Here is a 17,639-nt window from a genome sequence, read left to right as displayed (position 1 = left end):
TCCCATCTGAAGCATTCTCCTAAACTTATCTTAATTGTTCCCAGGTCAACCCTGGGTGTATGAGGTGGGAGTTCTATTAAATACTTTTTTTTTTGAGGAAGATTAGCCCTGAGCTAACATCTGCTGCCAATCCTCCTCTTTATGCTGAGGAAGATTGGCTCTGAGCTAACATCCGTGCCCATCTTCCTCTACTTTTTTTTCTATGTGGGACACCTGCCACAGCATGGCTTGGTAAGCGGTGCATCAGTCAGCACCCGGCATCCAAACCAGCAAGCAAACCTGGGCCACCAAAGCAGAAGGTGGAAACTTAACCACTGCGCCACTGGGCCGGCCCCTAAATACTTTTGATAAGGCACTCTTGCCCCTACTGGGCACCAGAGAGAGGAGGAACCCTGATGCTCTCTCACCTTTCATGGCCTAAGTTCTAAATTTCTTCTACAAAGAAGGAGAATCTGGCTGGTAATGGCAATTTATACACTTTTATTTCTCTCCATAAATTGGACTACAGGCTGTGTTGCTCGAGTCCAATTAGCCCAAAGTTGAACTTCCCGTTTCCCCTAAGACCTGCCACTTCTTGTCTATTCCTCACCTCACTTAATGACACTGCCTCCACCAAGCCACCACTTAATCTAATCATTTAACTCTTCTCTACCACCCATCATCTCTATTTCTCTCTCTCTCCTAGATTCAGTCAGCCAGTTCTTGTTACTCTTTCTACTAAATATTTCTGAAATTGTCTACTCCTTTCATTCCCCACTACTCCTGCCTTGGTTCACACAAGACATTATTATTGTTTTCTTGGACTTGTGGCAAGATCTCCTGGACTGGAGCAATATCTCCTTAACTAGCTTCTCTCCTCCTGACTCGCTAAACTCATCTCCAACCCATTTGCTGCAGGGTTGTGTCACCCTTTTACTAAAAAATCTTTCAGTGACTTTTTATAAAACCAATTCCAATTTTATTGCTGATTTCTAGCTTGAGTCCAATTGGAGAATATATCTTATAAAATCTCTATTTAGGATATTTTCTTAAGATTTTCTTTGTGGCTAAACATATGATCAACATTAGTCGATGCTCAATCAAAATAGGAGAGAATGTGTGTTTTCTGTTTCTAGTTTACAAAAAGTCTATATTCACGATCTATAGTGTCCACATCCTAACATGTTTCTATTAAATTGAGTTTGTTGACTATATCCATCAATATATTATTTTTTAATGTGATATTTGGAATTCAAAAAGCTACTTATCAATAGCTATATTAGAATGACGTTCTGTTAAAGTTTTCTTATATTTATAACTTTTTATTTGGAAGATATGATGTTGGATGCACAAATTTTTGCAACTCGGATATACTCTTTATTGAGTAAAACTTTTACTGTGACTTAGTTTTAAAACTCCAAGACTTTTATTTTGGAAATGAAAATGCCTCTTTTGATATGGCTTCTCTTTATCTCTCCAGCCTCTTCTAGGCCATTCCTACCTCTCACTTTACATGCTAATAATACGGCCTGCTCATGGGGCTTCAGCTCCTCCAAAATCCACTCGAAATGTTGCTCTTCCTGAGCTTCCCTGCGTAAGTATGGCTCCGCCTTTACACTGAGCTCAGCTGTCGGATCGTGAAGCCTCAGATTGATCTAAACGCTCTTCGTAAACTCAAAGCACCTGTCTTTACCTGTCTCTTCACCACAGTGTGTCATCCGCATAGATGTCTGTGTCTCTCACCGGACCATAAGTCCCTAAGAATATGGACCAGATATTCATCTTTTTTCCCCCAGAACAAAGCCTGGAACATGATAGCTTGCTTAATTTTCTTGTACTACACAAACCAAACTGAACTTCCAACTGCCACCTCTCTTTGGGCCTTATCCCATTCTGCCCCATCCTCCTGATGTCCAATGTGATTGATCATCTTGGGTTTCTGTCAACCCTTCACTCCCCCCTTGCTGTTTGACCTGAATTCTCCAGGATATGCTGGAGTGCTTCTTGACCAAGAGTCAGCTTCTCTCCCTGGTTTCTTTTTGCCTCATGTTTCCTGGAGTAACTGCCCCTGCATCTGCACTCTCTGGCCTCAGAAGTGGTTTCTGGTGATTCAGCACCACCCCCTGGAGAAGGAGTTGGAGAGAACCGGGGCTATGAAACGTTGTGGCCATTCAATACGTTTTGTTCTGCATCTGTGCTCTCCAAGCCACTTTTTGTTTGTGGTTGGGCTCACCATATTGAAAAGAAGTTGGTCCATGGACCTGGGCGTCTATGATCACTCAGAAGTTGTATTGCTCATTATAATTACATCAATTTGCATTCTGTTTTAATTAGTTTCCTGAAGAATTAGTTTGCATAACATAATTACTATTTTATCCAGATTTTTTTAAGTTGCAAAAAACAAAACTCAATCAAGCTAGCTTGTGTGTGGAGGGGGCGAGGCTCCCTTATGTGGAGCAATAAGGGAGACAGGGATCATCAGAATCCAGGCATAGAACACACAAGGAAGGTAAACCTTGTGGGAACCGAACCTAGAAAGTTGCCAGGAACTGGGCTGGCCCTAGAGACTGCCACTGGCTCCCCTCCCTCTCCCACAGGGCGCACACTCTCTTCCTAATACCCTTTTCTTTCCCTGCACTCTGCATATCTTTCCTCTTCCTCATAGTGTCTACATATTCTTGGGATTTACGCCTTTGTAAATTTGGCTTTCACAGCCCATCATGGCCTTTTCAGCTTTTCTCTGCATATTTTGACTTAATTTGCTGAGAGAGAGGGTTGGCTTCAGGTAATCTCTTTAGGCTGTGGAAAAATGTAGCTATAATCAGTCAACTTTGCTCCATCTACTATTTTGGCCAAATTGCTATCATCTCTCACCTGAATTAGTACGATGACTTTTCCTACCACCACCTTCCCCTACTCCCAATCCATTTTCCATACCCTTCAGAGATTTCCCATTGCCTTCATGATAAAGTACAGATATTTTAACACCCTTCGAAGACTCTTCATGCTCTAGCCTCATGTTCTGGTCCCTAACTCTATTCCCTAGATCCTCGCACACTAAGATCCTCCTTTTCATCCTTTACTTCTTAGCTGAAACATCACTTTCCTCAGAGAGGCCTTCCCTGGCCACCCTATGTAAAATGGCTCCCACTCCTTCATAACATTTAAACCATCTAAACCATAACATCTAAACCAAAATGTTCTGATATGCTTGTCTGTTAACTCTCTACCTTCCCACCAGAAGGTAAACTCTAGGAGGGCAGGGAATTTGTTTGGCTCATCCTCTGCTGTATCATCAGAATGTAGAACAGTAGATCATAGTTGCTCAATAATTTGGTGAATGAATGAATGAACAGGAAGGCTGTGCCCAGAGTTGGCATAAGACTTTTTTCTCTCTGACCCCTCTTCAGTTTTTTACTGCTATACTGTTTTCTGAGAGAAGTACAAAAAGAAGACAGTCTAGCCAAATGTATGACAACTATCCCTGACACAGGCCTCTGCTGTTGTCCGTTCCTGTTGTGCAGACTCCTCCAGGATCCCTCATCCCCCCCCACCACCATTGGTTGCTGACCTCGACCCCTTATCCTGACAGCCCAGGGCTGTCTGGACCTCAGAGGCCTTTTTTCTTCCCTGTTGCCTGGGGCTATCCCGAGCCAACCCAGGTCCCTGGGGTGCATTCCAAACAGAGACTGCATGTATATCAAGTATTATTTGGAATAAGGAAGAGACCTAATTAGAGCTTTACAATCCCTGGACTTCTCCCCACCTCGCTGTCCTTGATGCACAGACACAGGCCAGGCTCTTCACTCGTGCTGGGGACGTAAAGTTGACTGACTAACACCTTAGGACACAAACAAGCCAAAAAGGCACAGTTTTGCAAAGAGATTTAAATATGCATCTGCCAGAATGGTCACTTGCCAAGCGACGTTTGTCTTCCTTAATTCCACCACTTCACATCTAAATCCAGAGTTAAACGCACTGTGCGTTTGGTGTCTGAAGACTCAGAGAACCACTGATGCTGCTAAAATCGAATGATCTAACTCTAAATCGCCTTTGAGGCTTTTGTTGAGGAACTTCGGGCAGTCCTGCCAGAACCTGAGAAATACCTTTGGGGCACTTTGCACAGCACATTGGCCCGGCAGGAGCATTGTGTACACGTCGATCTTGGAAATGGATTGCCTGGTCATCCAACAAATGAGGCATTATGCATTTGTCTGGTTGAGAAGAGATAAAAAAACATGGGTCAGATGGAGTGAAATGTGGCCAACATTTGGCAAGGGCTTTCCAATGAAAAGAAAAGATCTTTAACACAGAGCAGCTTGCAGTTTCAGATCTCCTAGGAGAGAGAATTTCGTGTCTGTAATGAGAAATTTTATATCAGGTGTTAGATTCACAAAATGAGCAGGCCACTTTCTGGAAGCCTGACTGCTGAGGACAGGGAGTCACTGTGCTCACAGCTGGCTTGGGGCTGCCCGAAGGGAATAACTTGTGGGGAGGTTTGAGGACCCGACCTGGCCGCCGCCCAGCATGTGGAAGAGCACCGAGTTATCCAAGAAGAGGCAATGGCTGAGCCCCAGAGAATCTGAGAAGACAAAGAAGCCAGTGTTCTGCCCTGGTGAGCGCCAAGAAACCTCCTTTAACCTCATTGCTCTCCCTCAAACATTTAGCAGTAAACGCATCCTTGTGCTTCTAAGGGTAGAAATCTTCTATCCAGGATCAGAATCAGATAACATGAGTTTGGATGTATTTGAAAGTAAATGGGAAAAATGGGAAATAATGATGATGTAGTTCTATCAAGAAGGCTAAATGGGCTGGGACTTTGGTGGTTTTGAGGTGGATTCAGTTCTTCATTTCCTGGCACTTGGATGTTTATCTCTGTGCTTTTGGGGGATACGGTGACTCATGTGCATGCAGGGTCATGCAGTTCTTTCTGATTGTGATAAGCACTCAGAGCTAAGGCAAGCTGAGGTCAATTTTGCCAACTGAACTATATTGTTTAGCTCATAAGGTGTTTCTCTAAATTAAGTCAAATCAGTAAACATTTGTCAAGCATCTGTCTATCAGACGAGAGGCTAATGCACGAAAATGAACAGAACTTGAAACGCGAGGAAATGAAAAACAAACTGGCAGCGTGAAGATTATAGCTAATCTTTTCTGGATTGTCTCTGCAGACTTAGAGACAGGAAGTAAACTAACAGCCAAAAAGGAAACTTTTTCTGGGAAATCTCCCTCTAAATAGCCAAGACAAATATTTTGATGTGGGAGAAAGCGAAAATTAAAATGAATGTAAAACTGATCTTCACATTAAGATGTTAGGTAAGTCAAACAACTTCAATAAAATACTGAACACTTACTATGTTGTCAGTACTGGTTATATGAAGTTAAAAAGATACAGCTGACATCTTGAGGACAAATTTAAACGAATATTATTCTGTGCAAAATGAACATTATACTGTGTAAAAAAATGTTCCTTTGTCCTCAAAACTTTTCTTGTTGTTGTTGCTGTTTAGGGATGTTATATGGAGAAGAATAAAAAAATCGTTGTATCTGAAGTTCATCAATTTGACAAAGTCCATCATGGATTCCTTGTGCATCAAATGAGAAAGTGTGACTGCGTGATGGGATAATTAGGTGGATTTGTATTTGGTTAATTGGCCGTACCCCAGCAGCATTGATTTATTGATTGATGTCTGCTGCATCCCAGGAGGTTCTTGAAAGCGTCAAGACTATTGGGGCTAACTGAAATATCACATATCTTTGCTTCAGATTAGAATTACATCAATTTTGGGGCCACCTGGTGGCCAAGTGGTTAATTTCACTGCCTCCCGCTTCGGAGACCCAGAATTTCGTCTGTTTGGATCCTGGGCGTGGACCTAGCACTGCTCAAGTCATGCTGAGGCAGCGTCCCACATAGCAGAACCAGAAAGACCTACAACTAGAATTTACAACTATGTACTGGGGGGCTTTGGAGAGAAGAAGGAAAAAAAACAAAAAGATTGGCAACAGATGGTAGTCCAGGTGCCAAACTTTAAAAAAAAAAAGAATTACATGAAATTCATTCAGCAAACACCAGATAAGAAAAGCAGGAAAGGACATTCAGAGTGTTTGCAATTCATTCTCTCTTCCAGCTACCTTAAACTCTATCCTTAAATGAGGTCAGATCATCAGAAGTCCGGATATATGGTCTTATGGTGGCTTCTGGGTCGCATTAAATTAGCCTCTCATAAAATGGCCTTCTCCATCTGAAAAACATCAAGAATTTTAAAAATAAACTTTTATTTTAGAATTGTTTTGGATTTACAGAAAAAATTGTGGAAATAGTAGAGAGAATTCTGATCCACTCCACGTCAGTTTCCTCTATTATTATCTTATATCAGTAAGGCACATTTGTCACAATCAATAAACAAATTTTGATATGTTATTATTAACTAAAGCCCATATTTTATTCAGAGTTCCTTAGTTTTTGCCTAGCATTCTTTTTCTGTTCCAGAATCCATCAAGGATACCACCTTATATTTGGTTGTCATGCCTCCTCAGGCTCCTCTTGACTGTGACATTTTCTCGGACTTTTCTTGGCTTAGATGATCTTGACATTTTTGAGGAGTCAGCCATTTTGTAGAATGTCCCTCAGTTGGGATTTGTCTGATGACGTTTTGGGTTTGTAGGAAGATCACAGAGGTAAAGTGCCATTCTTATCACATTCTATCAAGGGTTCTTGCTATCAACAGGACTTATCACTGATGATGTTGACCTTGGTCACCTGGCTGAGGTTGTGTTTGTCAGGTTTCTCCACTGTAAGGTTACTCCCCCTACCCCTTTCCATACTGTACTCTTTGAAAGCAAATTTCTATGAGCAGCATATACTTAAGGAGTGGGGAGTTACACCCTACCTCCTTGAGGGTGGAATATCTGCATAAATTACTTGGAATTCTGCTTGGGAGATTTGTCTATTCTCCCCAATTTGTTTACTTATCCAATCATTTATTTACATCATTATGGACTAATGGATATTTATTTTATATTTTAGGCTATAACCCAATACTATCTTACTTATCTTGTTACTCAGATTGTCCCAGCTCTCACCGTGGGACTCTTTCAGTTGGCTCCCGTGACTCTTCAACATACCCACCTCATTGTAAGTTTTTCTTCTCTTTTCTTTTTCAGCACTTCCTTGCTTGCTGGCACTCTAAGAGGCTTCAGGCTCATCTTACATATTTCCTGTCCCAGTGCTAGATGCAGCCATTTCTCCAAGGAGCCCTAGTTTCTTTTAATGAAGAATGGTATTGGAAACTAAAAACCACAATCTAGACCCTAGTGTGCTTGTTGCTATCAGAGGGCAGGGGCCATTGCTTCTAGGCCTTCTTAGCTGACAGACCAAGGAAAGATATGTGTGTATACTAACTAGTGTATACACACACTCACATAAATATTTCTATTTTAACCATCTGTATCTCTGTTGAGTAAACATGGGTTCATACTGATGTATCCAATTCTAATCTGTTACCACAAGGATCATTCTAGCCTTCTCATCTTGCTTCTCTGTAACCTCCTACTCCAACAATGAGAAACCCGACTCCCACATCTGCCATCTATTTACTTCATTGTTCAATTCCAATACATGTGTAGAGTGGTTTCAGAATTGCTAACCTGTACTCCCTTGAGAAACAACTTTACCAACTAGACTATAGTGTTTATGTACCATTTATTTTGCCTTTAGTCTTACAGTTGGAAATTACTGAGGTCAGCACATTTTATACTCACTTCCTTCAGTGAGGTTGTTTTATAATATAGTTAGATTCTTTTGCCACATTCTACATTTCATCCTGGGATCTCCCAACCTCCTAAATGAGTTTTAAAATTTGCCTATATTAAGATTCACTGATTGTACTGTAAAGTTCTATGAGTTTTTACAAATGCATTGTGTCATGTATCTACCGTTAAAATATCATACTGAATAGTTTCACCAGCCTAAAAAAAATCCTCTGTACTTCATCTTTTCAAGCGTCCCTTCTTCCTGAGCCCCTGGCAATCACAGATCTGTTTTCCTTCTCTATAATTTTGCCTTTTTCAGAATGTAATATAAAATGGAATCATACAGCATTTAGTTTTTTCAGACTAGCTTTTTTCACTTAGCAGTATGCATTTAAGATTCTTCCTTGTCATTGCATGGCTTAACAGCAGTAGGGCAATTATAATGTTAGTTGTACAACATGGTGTAGTGAAGAACACAGGCTCGGAATTCAGACCACCTGGGTGCTGCGACCTCCCAGGATGTGTGAGCTGGGCTAGGTTACCCAGACTTCCTGGGCCCCAGTGTCTTTGTTTGTAAACAGGAATAGTAAATGTATCTATAAAGTATCAAGCAGCACCTGGCTCAATAGACATTAGCTGTTATTATAATTTATTATAATATTTTACATATAATATTGCAAGCACTTTGTAGACATTCTTTTATGCCTTCCAAGAAACTTTCAAAGAAGTATGACTATCCCCATTTTATAGATGGAGACCCTGAAATGCAGAAACCGTAAATCAATGGGATCAGGACTTGAACCCAGGCCTATCATAGTACAAAGGCCCTGATCTTTTAACTTTACTATGGTGATTCTCAAGAGCACGAGAGAAGTTCCCTTTTATTCAGCCCTAGACAAATTGCATCTGGAACATCATCTTCACTTTGAGTTGTCACTTTTTATGAAGGACCAACTAGAAAGAGAGAAATAGATGACAATCAGAGTGGTGAAAGATCTGGAAAACCTTTGAAAAGAGGGGCTACTAAAGGAACTAGGGATGGTTGGTTTAAAAAAAAAAGTTGGGAAGGAAATATAGCAAAATGTTAACAACGTGTATCTCAACGGTGGGATGACACATAATTTTCTTTTCTTCTTTATATTTTTTAGATTTTAAAAGATGAACATATATTTCTTTTTGCTGTTTTTGCTTTTGGTTATGAGGTGTAATTGACATATAACATTATACTAATTTCTGCTGTACAACATAATGATTCAATATTTGTATATATTGCAAGATGATCATCACAATAGGTCTAGTTAACATCTGTCACCATACATAGTTACATAAAAATTTTATTTTCTTGTGATGAGGACTTTTAAGATCTACTCTCTTAGCAACTTTCAAATATGCAATACAGTAGTATTAACTATAGTCACCAGGCTGTACATTATATCCCCAACTTAATTGCTTTATTTCTGGAAGTTTGTACCTTTTGACTACCTTCACCCATTTCTTCTACCCCCTGTCCCCGGCAAACACCAATCTGTTCTCTGTAGCCATGAGCTTGATTTGTTGTTCTTGTTTTTTAGTTCCACATGTAACTGAGATCATATGGTATTTGTCTTTTTCTGTTTGACTTATTTCACTTAAAGCCCTTTCATTCCATGTATTTCATATTGTCCCCGAGGTCCTTTCATGTTTTCTCAAATGGCAAGATTTCATTCTTTTTTATGGCTGAATAATATTCTATTGTATATATATACCACATCTTCTTTATCCATTCGTCCACTGATGGACACTTCATGGTGTTTCTATATCTTGGCTATTGAAAATAATGCTGCAGTGAACATGAGGATGCATACATCTTTTCAAATTAGTGTTTTCATTTTCTCTGGATAAATATCCAGCAGTGGAATAGCTGGGTTGTATGGTAGTTCTACTTTCAATTTTTTGAGGAGTCTCCATACTGTTTTCCATAGTGGCTACAGCAGTTCACATTCCCACCAACAGTACACAAGGGTTCCCTTTTCTCCACATCTTCACCAACACTTGTTATCTCTTGTCTTTGTGATAATAGCCATTCTAACCGGTGTGAGGTGATATCTCATTGTAGTTTGATTTGTATTTCCTTGATGATTCGTGATGTTGAGCATCTTTTCATGTACCTGTTGGTTGTCTGTATGTCTTCTTTGGAAAAAAGGCTATTCAGATCCTTCACCATTTTTTAATTGGATTCTTTGTGTTTTTTGCTATTGAGTTGTATGAGTTCTTTACATACTTTGGATATCGACCCCTTCTCAGATAGTACATGATTTGCAAATATTTTCTCCCATTCAGTAGGTTGCCTTTTTGTTTTGTTGATGATTTCCTTTGCCATGTAGAAGCTTTTTAGTTCGATGTAGTCTCACCTGGTTATTTTTGCTCTTGTTGGCTTTACTTTTGGAGTCAGATTCAAAAACTAATTGCCAAGACCATTGTCAAGGAGCTTACCACTTATGTTTCCTTCTAGGAATTTTATGGTTTCAAGTCTTACATTCAAGTCTTTAATCCATTTTGAGTTAATTTTTGTGTATGGTATAAGATAGTGGTCGAGTTTCATTCTTACGCATGTGGCTGTTCTGTTTTCCCAAGACCATTTATTGAAGAGATTGTCCTTTCCCCATTGTTTATTTTTGGCTCCTTTGTCATAAATTAATTAACCTTAAAGATGTGGGTTTGTTTCTGGGCTCTCTATTCTGTTCCATTCATCTATGTATCTGTTTTTATGCCAACATCATACTGTTTTGGTGACTACAGCTTTGTAATATGGTTTGAAATCGGGAAATGTGATGCTTCCAGCCTTTTTCTTTTTCTCCAGATTGCTTTGGCTATTCATGGTCTTTTGTGATTTACTTTTCTTCTTTGCACTTTTTAGATTTTTAAAGATGAATATATGTTTCTTTTTTTGTTTTATGTATTTTTTATAATTACTTTTATAATAAGAAAGAACATTTTAATAAATCATAGTTAAAAGTAAAACTTGAGTGATGGATGTTAACTAAATTTACTGTGGTAATCATTTCAAAATATATACATGTATCAAATATTTATACACCTTGAACATATACAATGTGATATGTCAAATATATCACAATAAAACAGGAAAAAAAGCTATATATAAATATCCAGCACAACATTTAGGCCCTTTTCAAAAAAATAATTGTTCAGGTTTTATTTTGAAGTCTAAGACTGAGATTTGAAATGTATGTTTGAAAATATAACTGTTATTTTCCTTGTGAATTCTATAAATACAGTTCACATTGAGCACAAAGAAAAAAAAAGAAAGAAAGAAGCACTTGATAGTCTGCTTTGTGAAAGACAGATTAAATGTTTTGCTTATGATAGAGTTTGGGCCCAATGTGTGAAAATTAGCTACAGGCACATTTGGGCTCAATATAAATGGAATTGGCTAATGTGTGAGGCGGCCAACTTCCCTCTACCAGAAAGAGCTTAATCATAGGCTGGGGTCAGGATAGACCAGTTGACCTCTGAAATCTCTTTCAACTTTTATTCTATAACCAGGGCTTCTAGTTATGAGCTCAGAGTGTTTTTAATTGCTTTAGCTCATGATGTACAAATTTATGTCAATATAAGTGCATTTAGTTTATTAACCTATTCAGCTACCTAAGAAACACTTAGCAATTTGTTTTATGTACTGAGAAGAAGTGAACCTGTATTTCTTTAGAATTGAATTTAGAATTTTTACTTCTGCAGACTAGACTTCTTCCATCTTGTATTAGTTTCATAGGGCTGCTGTAATAAATTAGCACAGACTGGGTGGCTAAAAACAACTTATTCTCTCATAGTTCTGGAGGCCAGAAGGCCAAAATCAAGGTGTTGGCCAAGCTCCCTTGAAGGCCCTAGGGAAGAATCCTTCTTTGGCTCTCCCAGCTTCTGGTGACTGTAGGCATTCTTTGTGGCTGTATAACTCCAATCTGTGTCTCTGTCTTCACGTGGCCTTCTCCTCTTCTTAGTGTGTCTCTCCTCTATGTGTCTCATACAAAGACATTTGTCATTGGATTTAGGGCCCACTTGGATAATCCAGAGTCATCTCATCTCAAGATCCTTAGTTAATTCTCCAAAAACTCTTTCTCCAAATAAGGTCACATTTACAGGTTTTGGGATGTGGACATATCTTTTTGGAGGTCCACCAATAGTTGGTGAGATATTTTAATCATTGTCCTTTTGACATTAATTCCTTATTCTAGTTCTTCCTGCTTCTATCCCTGCCAATCTTCCTGCTCCATCTCCAACACTTAGTCCAGCCAACTCCTACCTTCTTAAGAGTTTCTGCTTTCACCTCCTCTAGGAAGTCTTCCATGATTGCTGTTGTCTTGTTCACCCCATAGGCCTGGCATTTAGTGTGGTCTCTGCTACATAAAAAGAGCTTAATAAGTGTTTGTTGAAAAAATATTAGCAAATCGAATATAGCATTTCATTAAAATGATCATACACCATGATAAAGTGGGATTTATACCAGAGATGGTTCAACATCTGCAAATCAATCAATCTGATACACCACATTAGCAAAATAAGGAATAAAAAATCCCATGATCATGTCAATGGATGCAGAGAAAGCATTTGACAAGGTCCAACATCCATTTATGATAAAAACTCTCAATAAAATGGGTATAGAAGGAAAGTGCCTCAATATACTAAAAGCCATATATGACAAACCCACAGCCAACCCCATACTTAATGGTGAAAAACTGAAAGCCATCCCTCTGAGAACAGGAACAAGACAAAAGTGCACACTTTCACCACTCGTATTCAACATGGTACTGGAGGTTTTGGCCAGAGCAATTAGGCAAGAAAAAGAATTAAAAGGAATCCAAATTGGAAAAGAAGAAGTAAAACTCTCACTGTCTGCAAATGACATGATTCTATATATAGAAAACCCTAAAGAATCTACAAGAAAACTATTAGAAATAATCATGAACTACAGCAAAGTTACAGGGTACAAAATCAACTTACAAAAATCAGTTGCATTTCTATACATTAATAATGAACTAGCAGAAAGAGAGCTCAAGAATACAATCCCAACAAAAAGAATAAAATATTTAGGAATAAATTTAACCAAGGAGGTGAAAAACCTATACTATAACTATAGACCTATACTGAAAACTATGATTATTGTTGAATTATCAACTATTGTTGAAAGAAGTTGAAGAAGATATAAAGAAATGGAAAGACATTCCATGCTCATGGATTGGAAGAATAAGCGTAGTGAAAATGTCCATATTATCCAAAGCAATCTACAGATTCAGTGCAATCCTGATCAGAATCTTGATGACCTTCTTTGTGGAAATAGGACAAAGAATTCTAAAATTTGTATGAAACAACAAAAGAACCCGAATAGCTGAAGCAATCTTGAGAAAAAAGAACAAAGCTGGAGGCATCACAATCCCTGACTTCAAAATATACTACAAAGCCATAGTGATCAAAACGGCATGGTACTGGCAGAAAAACAGACACAGAGATCAGTGGAACAGAATTGAAAGCTCAAGGGCCAGCCCGGTGGTGCAGCAGTTAAGTTTGCACATTCGGCTTTGGCGGCCCAGCGTTCGCTGGTTCAGATCCCAGGTATGGACCTACACACCGCTTGTCAAGCCATGCTGTGGCAGGTGTCCCACATATAAAGTGGAGGAAGATGGGCATGGATGTTAGCTCAGGGCCAGTCTTCCTCAGCAAAAAGAGGAGGATTGGCAGCAGATGTTAGCTCAGGGCTAATCTTCCTCAAAAACCAAACAAATTAATTAATTAAAAAACAAAAGAATTGAAAGCCCAGAAATAAAACCACACATCTATGGACAGCTAATCTTTGACAAAGGAGAAAGGACAGTGTCTTCAAGAAATGGTATAGGGACAACTGGACAGCCATATGCAAAAGAATGAAGGTAGACCATTATCTTACACCATACTCAGAATGGATTAAAGAATTGAATATAAGACCTGAAACCATAAAACTCCTAGAAGAAAATATAGGCAGTGCACTCTGACATTGGTCTTAGCAGTATCCGTTTGTTTGTTTGTTTGTTTGTTTCTGAGGAAGACTAGGCCTGAACCAATATCTGTGCCAATTTTCCTCCACTTTATATGTGGGTCACTGCCACAGAATGGCTGATGAGTGGTGTAGATCCATGCCTGGGATCAGAACCTGCAAACCTGGTTCCTGAAGCAGAGCATGCCGAACTTAACCACTATGTCATGGAGCTGGCCCCAGCAGTATCTTTTTGAATACCATGTCTACTCGGGAAAGAGAAACAAAAGAAAAAATAAACAAATGGAACTACATCAGACTAAAAAGCTTCTGCAAGGCAAAGGAAGCTATGAGAAATACAAAAAAAACAACCCACCAACTGGGAGAAAATTTTTGTAAATCATATATCTGACAAGAGATTAATTTCCAAAATATATGAAGAACTCAAACAACTCAACAACAAAAAAACAAAGAACCTGATCAAAAAATGGGCAGAGCTGGCCAGCCCTGTGGCATAGTAGTTAATCACGGCATGCTCCACTTTGGTGGCCCAAGTTCACAGGTTCAGATCCCAGGTGAGGACCTACATCACTCATCAAGCCATGCTGTGGTGGTGACCTATGTACAAAATAGAGGAAGATTGGCACAGATATTAGCTAAGGACTAATTTTCCTCAAGCAAAAAAAGAGGGAGATTGGCAACAGATGTTAGCTCAGAGCGAATCTTTCTCACCAAAAAAAATAAAAAAATAAATAAATAAATAAAGGGCAGAGGATATGAACAGAGATTTTTCCAAAGAAGATATACAGATGGCCAACAGGCATATGAAAAGATGTTCAATATCACCAACTTAGGGAAATGCAAATCAAAAGTACAATGAGATATCACCTTACACCTGTCGGAATGGCTATAATTAACAAGACAAGAAATAACAAATGTTGGAGAGGACGTGGAGAAAGGGAACCCTCGTACACTGCTGGTGGGAATACAAACTGGCACAGCCACAATGGAAACCAGCAAGAAGATTTCTCAAAACATTAAAAATAGAAATACCATACCATCCAGCTAACCCACTACTGGGTATTTATCCAAAGAACTTGAAGTCAACAATTCAAAGAGACTTATGCACCCCTATGTTCATTGCAGCACTATTCACAATAGCCAAGACATGGAAGCAACACAAGTGTCCATCAACTGATGAATGGATGAAGAAGATGTGATTTTTATATATATATACACACACACAATGGAATACTACTCAGCTGTAAAAAACACAAAATCATCCCATTTGCAAAAACATGGATGGAGCTTCAGGGTATTATGTTAAGCAAAATAAGTCAAACAGAGAAAGATAAACACCATATGATTCCAGTCATATGTGGAAGATAAACACATGGATAAGGAGAACAGATTGGTGGTTACCAGAAGGGAAGGGGATGGCGGGGGGGGGGGGGGGGGGGTGAAGGGGTAAAGGAGCACATATGTATGGTGACACATAAAAACTAGACTATTGAGAGTGAGCAAGGTGCAGTTTATACAGAAACTGATATATAATAATGTACACCAGAAATTTCACAATGTTATAAACCAATATGACCCCAATAAAATAACTTTAAAAAATAGAATAAAATAAAAAATTTTAAAAAGCCTGTTGAGTAGATTAAACCAAAAAAAAAGAAAGAATAAATGAACCTATCAGAGGAGGCCAATGATAATGCCCACCTTTCTTTTGAGTTACTGAGAAGTGGTCAGTTTTTCATGAGAACTTCAGGGAGAAGATGAGACGTTAGTTTTAGAAAGTATGTTAATTCTAGAAAACCTTTCTATTGAAACCACAGCACAGATATTTAAAGAGAATGAGACGTTTAACCTAGACTGTTTTTCATTCTTAAGGCACAAGAATGTAGGGCGTTAAAGACAAATGCCACACTTTCCACTTTAATTAACATTGAGCAGTTCTGGACAGTGGGAGGTTTTGTGTGTGTGTGTTGTGTTTTTGAAATGAGGAGAATAGGTTTCTTCTGACGGAGGCGTCACAGTGTAACTGGGGCAGGAGAGTGAAGCAGATAAGGGGCGTTGTTCAGACTAGGAAACTTGTCTTCCTGAGGGCAGCCCCAGCTGTGTTTACCAGAGATAACTTGGCTTATTAAAAGTGGTTAAAATGGCACATTTTGAGGCTTTGTAATTGATTTAAAAATTGAAGTTGCTGCCTGAAAGCTCAGCCACTTGTTGGAAACCTACCTTTCCCCCTCAGTAGCTTTTTGAGAGGTGAGGCATGGTTTCAGAAACCATAAACAGTGTGACATTTGACGTCAGAGCTTGATCCTGAATTGAGTGTTATTTTTTACCCGGGATTAGAGTCTCTGAGGCCCATGCTTTGAGATACGTCTCAAGGATTTTGCTTCTTGGGGAAGAGAGTTAATGAGTGTAGTGAGCCTGTTCGCCTTCTCTCACTGCCTGACTTCTGGGAGAGAAATGCCTGAGTCTGACTTTCCACTCCACCCTTGGTGAGTTTAACGTGGAACACGAGCCTTCAGACTTACTTTGTGAACTGGCTGGGGAAAAGAGCTTCAGTACAGAAGAGGCCTGGATGAACTAGTGTTTCTTGAGTTGCAAAGTACCCGGGACAGTATGCACCACCACACTGCAGAATATTCCACTTTTATTTGAGGATGTTATAGATATTTAGAGCTGCTTTTGAGAATCCTCAAGGAGAATATGGACAGAAAATATTGATAATGTAGTTTTACCTTTTACAGGCAAAACTATAAAGTACAGTTTGTCTTCAGTGTTTTTGGTGATTTAAGCACCTCAGTCAACAGCAAATCTAATCATAGTTCCTGGTGCCCACTCTGTGTCAGAGAGTGTTCTGGCAATGAAGCCATATCATCAAGCAGAAGAGACAAGAAATTCTGCCTTCATGGAGCTTACATTCTAGTGGGAGAGACAATTAGCAAAACACACATCAACTAAATTATATGGAATGTTAGAAAATGGTAAGTGCTATGGAAAAAAGTAGAGCAGCGTAAAGGTGATGGAAAGTGGGGGTCAGGTTGCAGCAGTAAATAGGGTGGCTGGGGTGGGCCTCCTTGAGAAAGGGAGATTTGTGCAGGAAGTGAGAGGTTAGCTATGTGACTGTCAGGGGCCAATGGATGAAGGCAGGGAGAATGGGCAGTGCAACGAGGGCCTTAAGACAGGAGTGTTCTGGTGTGCCTGAGGACCAGAATGGTGGGAACCAAGGGAGGTGAAGAAAGAAAGGTCAGAGAAGTCATGCCAGGCCAGATTACGTCAGGCCTCATAGCTCATGAGATTTGGTTTTTACTCTGAGTGGAATGGGGAGCCTCTGCAGTGCTTTGAGCAGAGGAATAACACGATCTAACTTGAGTTTTAAAGAGGATCACTGACCACTGTGTTGGGAATACTCTGCAGATGTCAGGGGAGAAGCAGAGAAAACAGTTAGAAGGCAGTTTCAGTAAATGCAGGTGAGAGATGATGGAGATGTGAATCTGCAATTAGATGCGGAAAAGTGAGGAGTGGGCAAGTTCTGGGCATGTCTGAAGGCAGAACTATCTTGATTTCCTGATGGGTTGGACGTGGTGTATGAGAAACAAGCAGAAAAGTCAAGGATAACCCCATATTTTTTGCTTCAAGAATGGAAATGAAGAAGTTGCCGTCAACTGAGTTGGGGGAGGCTGCAGGCAGTGTGCTGTGGGTGGGTGGGAGGTGTCGATGAGGAATTTGGTTTTACTTCTATCTTTTAGACACTCAAGCAGAAGTATCTAGCAGGAGTTGGTTTACAAGTTTGAATTCAGAGGACAGGTCTGGGTAGGAAACATAAATTTGGGAGTCAGTTTATAGATAGTATTTAAAGCCCCTAAACTTGGTGAGATGACCCAAAGTGAGTGTA

Source organism: Equus quagga, chromosome 6 (genome assembly GCF_021613505.1).
Source record: "Equus quagga isolate Etosha38 chromosome 6, UCLA_HA_Equagga_1.0, whole genome shotgun sequence".
Taxonomy (NCBI): Eukaryota; Metazoa; Chordata; class Mammalia; order Perissodactyla; family Equidae; genus Equus; species Equus quagga.
Note: the sequence above shows the minus strand (reverse complement) of the source record.